We start from the raw sequence: 8,523 nt of genomic DNA on the forward strand, positions 1-8,523 counted from the left end.
CACTTGATGACACCTCCATCCTTCCAGTTGCTTAAGCCGGGACAACTCTGTTGTTACCTTTGATTCCTCTTTTCTCACAGCCCACCTCCAAACTATTAGGAAACGCTGTTGGCTTTTCCTTCAGAACAGTCGAGAATTCAGCCACTTCTCACCCTGTTCATTGCTATCGTCCTGATCCGTGCCCTCATTTTTTCTCACCCAGGTTACTGCATTTGCCTTGTAACTGCCTCCTTGCTTCCACCCTGCCTCCTGTAGCCCATCCTCAGTATAACAGCTGGAGTCGTCCTTTCCACATGTGAATCCGCTTCTAGCATTTCCCTACTCCAAATTCTGGCGCCCACTCCTCACTGCACTCAGAGCTAGAGTCCTTAAAGTGCCCCGCAAGATGATTTTCTCCCCCACCCCCATGTTGTTACATCACTGAACACATGTACAACTTCGTTTTATTTGGTGAATGACTGCTTAACTAGGTGTGTCGGTCATTGTTCTGGGCACTTGGAATCCACCAGTAGCCCAAACAAAAATCCCTGACTTTGTGGAGCTACATTCTAAAGAGGAGGGTGGGCAGGAAGGTGTTGGGGAAAAAGGGTTAACATACTAAATACATTGTATATTGTATTAGAAGTGGCCAGGGCTAAGTGGAGAGCATGTAAAGTGGTATTTCAGTCTTCTCTTTCAGTTCGAGCCAGTCTGAAGAGATGCAGAAAATCACATGGCCAATTTTTACATTAAGGTACACATTCTAACAAATGTACTTAATCTGAATTACATGATTTTAGATGAAAGATTTCATGAAGACAAGGTGATGTTCTCTAACAAAATCTGATGAAATACTAAAAGGTCAAATTCACGTTGGCATTGATTTGTCTCAGAGGACAGGAAAATAATCTTGTCTCTGGCATGTATTTAATGTTAAATATAGTTTATTAAATCTACATCTCAGACTGTTTAGCAATTAATGCTTGACACTTAAGAATTTACTTGTGAGAGTGGAACTATGAGGGAATCCTATTTACTTCTAGGCCTTCATTTATACACAGGCACAGACAGAAAAAAAAAATTCCTAGAAGAAAAACATTTTAAATCTGACATTTCTAGAGTATCTTTTTTTTTTTTTTAAGATGATTTATTTATTTGACAGAAATCACAAGTAGGCAGAGAGGCAGGCAGAGAGAGAGAAGGGAAGCAGGCTCCCTGCTGAGCAGAGAGCCCAATGGGGGCTCGATCCCATGACCCTGAGATCATGACCTGAGCTGAAGGCAGAGGCTTAACCCACTGAGCCACCCAGGTGCCCCATTTCTAGAGTATCTTGATCATAGGATAATGGTTACTTTCGAAGGAAAGTTACACCATTTTATGTCTGATGTAGTTATGAAAAATAATTTCTTTAAACTATTAATAAATACGGATTTATTCTCTAATTCTCACATGGTTTAAAAAAAAATAAAGATCTTTTCCAGACAGTAGACTGAGACATGGTCATTCATTGAGGCAATTTAGGATCTTAATAGATCCTTAAAAGTTAATATCCTTCTGTGCAGAGAAAAATGCACATAAAATTTAGAACAAAGACCTTTCTGGAAAAAGCTTCCTACCATTTTTTTTTTTTTTAAGATTTTATTAATCCATTTGACTGAGATCACAGGTAGGCAGAGAGAGAGAAGAGGAAGCAGGCTCCCTGCTGAGCAGAGAGACCATGACCCGAGGTGAAGGCAGAGGCTTTAACCCACTGAGCCACCCAGGCGCCCCAGCTTCCTACCATTTAAATTAATGGTAAGCTGCTATAGGAAAAGCACAATCATGAAAATGTTTCAAAACTAAAGGATTAGTTCTGAAATAACAAAGGCCTTGTAGAATTGGAACCTACAATAAAAGAAAAAAGATACATAGTTTTATTCTATTGTAGCAGTCCAAAACACCAAATCAGATGTTAATTATAAAATTACCAAATCTGTCATGGCACTCTAAAAGGGTTTTGTTATTCAACAGTGGGCCAGTGAGTTCCATCTTTCTTCCTCAAGTATACATGAAAATGTTTCCAATGGCTTTCAGAGAAGAGGAAAACATTGATACAACCTGGTCATGGTCACAATGCCTTCCCTTCTTTATTTTGCATTAAGTTTTACATTCCTTGAGCTAGAATTCCTTGACCATTCCTTAAGCTAGAATTTGTTTAACAAAATAGTTGCCGTGGCTCTATCATGCATTACCTCAATTATTTGGGAAAGTATTTGAGTCTGAATCTCATTTTTAACTGTCAGTTAAAATGAGGTTAGTTTACTATGAAGTTTACAAATGAAGGTTAGTTTACTTATATTAGATTTCATTTTCTGTGAAAGTAGACCCCCCCACCACCAAAAAAAGAATATTCTCCCAAAAGAGGACATTTTAAAATTATTTTTTGCTAATTGTTTAAAAGCATGCACATTATGAGGAGATGTGGTTTTCTATAGCCTGACAGAAAAATTAAGCAATAATTATTTAATGGGGTTTACCTAGCAGAATTTAAGATAATAGTCTATTGTAAGTTTCTCAGAATTGGGAAAAAATGCATTGTTTATGAAGAAATAAAATTTGCCAATACATTTGCCTTCAAAAGTAAACCCTTTTGCATTATCCATTATTACTGTTTGATTTTTTTCTACCAATTTTTTTTTTTTTTTAATTTAAACATGTAGTTTAAATATGTAACTAATGTTCTTCTGTCCATTTTGGGAATTGTGCTTGTTAAAATTGTCAGAGGGTCTAATTAAATAACATCAGTGAAAAATAAAAGGCAATATAACTATCCTAGCATTAATTAATTTGGACATTTAAGAAATCAATCAGGTAATTATTGACTTTCCCCAACTGCCAAATTTTTAGGAAAGTACTTCTTTTACATCTCAATTTATTCAGCTCAACTAATGGTTTCTGAGGTGACTTCCATCACCATGAGTCAGTCTGCTAAAGCATAAACATCCTTGTCAATAGCTGAAGTTATATTGCAAACAAAGCTCTAAAGTTCTTCCCGTGATAGTAAAGGTAAGTAAAACTGGCTGTAATTCTTTTTTATGGACTAGAGTGTATCTGTGACAAAGTAACATTAGATAACAATTTTGAAGATAAGTTTCCAGTATCACTTTCATTAATGTGTTTTTTTTTTTTTAAGATTTTATTTATTTATTTGACAGATCACAAGTAGGCAGAGAGGGGGGAAGCAGACTCACTGCTGAGCAGAGAGCCCGATGCGGGGCTCGATCCCAGGTCCCTGAGATCATGACCTGAGCCAAAGGCAGAGGCTTAAACCACTGAGCCACCCAGGCGCCCCTCATTAATGTGTTTTATTTGTAGATCCTTTATGAGTACTTCAAAAGTAGTGTGCTATTGTTGAAATGACATTGTTCTATGAGAACTTGCATAAAAGACATCTGTATGCCTGCTATGACTAGTAGTCTAGATTATAGAAGGCCCTTAAGGTTGACTGGGGCTACTAAACCTAGCAAACCACTGACTTTCAGAAAAGGGACATTAGGAAAGTGTTTTAAGGAACAGACAATAGTAGGAAGGTTGGCCCACATGGAAACCGGCTACCAAGTTGCAGTAATTCAGGCATGAGGGAAGAAGGGAAGAAGGGGCAATAAGTAGCAAAAGGAATAAGTGTAGGAAATATTTTGCCAGATGTACCTATGGAATTAATCAACTAAAAGGGAGATGATGAAAAGCAAAGGAAGAAGACTCCATTTCTCAGGCTTGAAAAGACTAGTGGCGTCACTTACAAGAATAAGTAAGTTGGGAAAGGGAGCTAATGGGTGTTTAGTATTTTGGAGATTAAATGTCCAGACTACACCAAAAAACTGCTAGAAGCTATGAGTGAATTCAGTAAAGTCACAGGATACAAAATCAACATACAGAAATCTGTTGCATTTCTATACACTAACGAAGTAGCTGAAAGAAATTAAAAAAACAATTTCATTTCTTACTGCATCAAAAAGAGTAAAGTACCTAGGAATAAACTTAACCGAGGAGGTGGAAGATCTGTACTCTGGAAACTATAAAACATCAGTGAGAGTAACTGAAGATGACACAAACAATTGGAAAGATATTCTATGCTTATGGATTGGGAGAACAAATATTGTTAACATACTACCCAAAACAATCTATAGATCTAATGCAATCCCTATCAAAATACCATCAACATTGTTCATGGAACTAGAACAAATACGAAAATTTGTATGGAACACAAAAGACCCGAAATAACTTTTTTTCGTGGTGCCTCGGAGGCAGTAGGCTGCTTCAGGATAAAGCTGAACATCTCTTTCCCAGCTATTGGCTGCCAGAAACTCATTGAAGTGGACGATGAATGCAAACTTCGTACCTTTTATGAGAAGGGTATGGCCACAGAAGTTGCTGCTGACACCCTCGGTGAAGAATGGAAGGGTTATGTGGTTCAAATCGGTGGTGGCAATGACAAGGCTTTCCCATGAAGCAGGGTGTCTTGACCTATGGCCGTGTCCGCCTGATGCTGAGTAAGGGGCATTCCTGCTTCAGACCAAGGAGGACGGGAGAGAGAAAGCGCAAATCTGTTCGGGGTTGCTTCGTGGATGCCAATCTCAGTGTTATCAACTTGGTCATTGTAAAGAAAGGGGAGAAGGGTATTCCTGGACTCACTGATACTACTGTGCCTTGACACCTGGGCCCCAAAAGAGCCAGCAGAATCCACAAACTCTTCAATCTCTCTAAAGAAGATGATGTCCACCAGTATGTTGTGAGAAAGCCCTTAAACAAAGAAGGTAAGAAACCGAGAACCAGAGCGCCCAAGATACAGCATCTTGTTACTCCATATGTCCTCCAACAGAAACATCGGCGTATTGCTTTGAAGAAACAGCACACTAAGAAAAACCAGGAAGAGGCTGCAGGATATGCTAAACTTTTGGCCAAGAGAATGAAGGGGGGCCAAAGAAAAACGCCAGGAACAGATTGCCAAGAGACAGAGGCTGTCCTCTCTGAGAGCTTCTACCTCTAAGTCTGAGTCCATTCAAAAATAAGATTTTCTAAGAGTGACAAATAAGATCACACATTAAATCCCCCCTCCTCCCCCCAAAAAGACCCAAAATAGCCAAAACAATCTTGAAAAAACAAAACTGGAAGTATCACAATCCCAAGATTTCAAGAAATACTACAAGGCTATAGTAATCAAAACAATATGGAATGGTACAAAAATAGACATATCTCAAAAGGACAGAATAGAGAGCCCAGGAATAAGCCCACAATTACAATAACAAATAATCAATAACAATTAATAACAATAATCAATAACAAAAAAAGGCAAGAATATACAATGGGGCAGAAGACAGTCTCTTCAAATGATATTTGGAAAATTGGATAGCTGCATGCAAAAAAAGGAAACTGGATCACTTTCTTATACTTATACACAAAAATAAACTCAAAATGAATTAAAGCTCTAAATGAGTGACCTTAAACCATAAAAATCCTGGAAGAGAGCATAGGCAGTATTTCTCTGACATGAGCCATAGTGACATTTTTCTAGATTCGTCTTCTAAGGCAAGGGAATCAAAAGCAAAAGTAAGCTATTGGGACTACATCAAAATAAGAAAGCTTCTGCACAGCAAACTATCAACAAAACAAAAAACCTACAGAATGGGAGAAGGTATTTGCAAATGATATATCTGATAAGGGAACAATATCAAAAATATATAAGAATTTACACAATACCCAAAAGCAAATAATCCAGTTTAAAAATGGGCAGAAGATGGGGCCCCTGGGTGGCTCAGTGGGTTGAGCGTCTGCCTTCAGCTCAGGTCATGATCTCAGAGTCCTGGGCTCAAGCCCCACATCGAACTTGCTGCTTGGCGGGGAGCCTGTTTCCCCCTCTGCCTGCTTCTCTGCCTACTTGTGAGCTCCTCAATCTGTCAAAAAATAAATAAAATCTTTAAAAAAAAAATGGGCAGAAGACATGAACAGACATTTCTCCAGAGAAGACATACAGATGGCCAACAGACATATAAGAAGACTCTCAGCATCACTCATCATCAGGGAAATGCAAATCAAAACCACAAGAATCAAAACAAGTGTTGGCAAGGATGTGGAAGAAAAGGAACCCTTTTGTACTTGGTGGGAATGCAAACTGGTGCAGCTACTGTGGAAAAGAGTATGGAGTTTCCTCAAAAAGTTAAAAATAGAAATACCATATGATCCAGTAATTCCACTGCTGGGTACTTACCCAAGAATACAAAAACACGAATTCAAGAAGATACATGCACCCGGATGTTTATTGCAGCATTATTTACAATAGCCAAATCATGGAAGCAAACCAAGTCCATTGATAGGTGAATGGATAAAGAAGTGGTATATGGGGGGGGGGGTCCCCCATGGAATATTACCCTACCATTAAAAAAAAATGAAATCTTGCCATTTGCAACAACTTGGATGGATCTAGAGGGCATAATGCTAACTGAAATTTTAAAAAAATACCATATGATTTCACTCGTGGAATTTGAGAAAACAAATGAACAAGGAAAATAGAACCAACCAAACAAACAAACAAAACACTCAAATATAGAGAACTGGTGGTTACCAGAGAAGAGGTGAGGGGCAGTGGTTGAAAGTATAGAATTGTTGAACAACTATATTGCACAACTAAAACTAATATTATGCTGGAATTTTTAAAAATGTAAATATCCAATAAGCACATAAAAATGTAATAACAGTCGCTATTGAGCATATGGTTTAATAGGGTACCTCCATTTATCTCATTCAGGCATCATCAAAACCCTATGATGGTACTGTTGTTTCAGTAAGAAAAAAGAATTGACAACAGATTTAGAAGTTGATAATTAAAATCCTGAGACTGAATTAATTACCTTGAATTATTTGAAAGACAAGATGTAATGGAAGACAGGCAGAAGATCAAGTCTTGAATATTACCATATAATGGGAGAGAAAAGGCAGAGTGGTCAGAAGAGAACTAAGATAGTATAATTCATTTCTGTGGTGCTCTACAATATATTTAGTACTTTTATAGATACTAATTTATTTGAACCTCTGAATTGTGAAGATAGCATTACCTCATTTTTTAAATTTTTTTATTAAAAAAATTTTTTTTTAATTTATTTGACAGAGATCACAAGTAGGCAGAGAGGCAGGCAGAGAGAGAGGAAGGAAAGCAGACTCCCTGCTGAGCAGAGAGCCCGATGCGGGGCTCGATCCCAGGACCCTGGGATCATGACCTGAGTCGAAAGCAGAGGCTTTAACCCACTGAACCACCCAGGCGCCCCACCTCTTTTTTTTTTTTTTTTAGGATTTATTTATTCATGTTGGAGAGAAAGAGTGTGTGCATGGGAGAGGGGCTGAGGGAGAGAGAGATTCCCAAGCAGACTCCACACTCAGTAGGGAGTCCAACATGGAGTTCAATCCAACAACCCTGAGATCATGACTTGAGCCAAAGTCAAGAGTCACATGCTCAAGCAACTGAGCCACCCAGGCTCCCCTATCCTCATTTTAAGTAAGAAATCAACCTCAGGGAACACCTGGGTGGCCCAATCATTAAGTGGCTGCCTTTGGCTCAGGTCATGATCATAGAGTCCTGGGATCAAGCCCCATGTTGGGCTCCATGCTCAGCCGGGATTCTGCTTCTCCTCGCTTTCCCTACCACTCTGCCTGATTGTGCTTGTTCTCTCTCTCTCTTTTCCTCTCTCCCTCTGTCAAATAAATCTTTTAAAATCTTTTAAAAAAATTAAAAGGTCAGTGTATGTTAACTGTAGACTAGAAGCAGAGAATAGTAAAGTCAAATTAGACCTGAAGAAATTATACAGTGTATCAAGAGCATAGGAAATAGGAGAGGTTGTGAGACAGTAGAATAAGAAGCTGCTACATGAGTCTAATAGGAATTCCAGAAGAAAAGAATTAAAAGAATGGGAGAGATTATATTCAAAGAGATAATGACAATATTACCTACAATACATTAAAGACATGAATCCTCAAAGTCAAGAAACAGTTTACATAAATTTAAATCTCTTCTGGTCACATCACGTTAATACTTTAGAACACCAAAGACAAAGAAATCTTAAAAGCAGAGGTTCCTCTGTCCCACAGAGGAATAAGAACCAAAAAATGACAATGGACTTAAAACAGAGATCAGAAGAAAAGGGAATAATATCTTCAAAGTGCTGAAGAATCCTTGCTAATTTCTAATACAATAGTATTATTTCTCTACTTGGTGTTTTTGAATTTTTCCCAGAAAAAGCTTATTTTAAAAATTGAAAAACACTGAGAAATAAATGACAGTCAACCCAGAATTCTGTTATTTAACTGTTACTTAAGAGTGAAGGCAAAGATAAAAGATTGAAAACCCAACATGTCAAAACCTGTGGCTTCCTGCTAAATTAGTACATACAGTGCATAGATGGAAGGAAAAGAAGAAAGGCTAAAAATGGGATAACAATCTAACTTAATTTATGAAAATAATAACAAAGAATACTTAAAAAATAATTTTTAAAGGACAATACCAGTGGAAGTGTATAT

General features: G+C 37.8%; 1 pseudogene; it reads left to right on the forward strand.

The window, feature by feature from the left end:
• Nucleotides 1-1,700: 1,700 nt before the first annotated feature.
• LOC131827071 (small ribosomal subunit protein eS6-like) lies at nucleotides 1,701-5,190 on the forward strand (annotated as a pseudogene).
• Nucleotides 5,191-8,523: the final 3,333 nt, after the last annotated feature.

Source organism: Mustela lutreola, chromosome 3 (assembly GCF_030435805.1).
Source record: "Mustela lutreola isolate mMusLut2 chromosome 3, mMusLut2.pri, whole genome shotgun sequence".
Classification (NCBI taxonomy): domain Eukaryota; kingdom Metazoa; phylum Chordata; class Mammalia; order Carnivora; family Mustelidae; genus Mustela; species Mustela lutreola.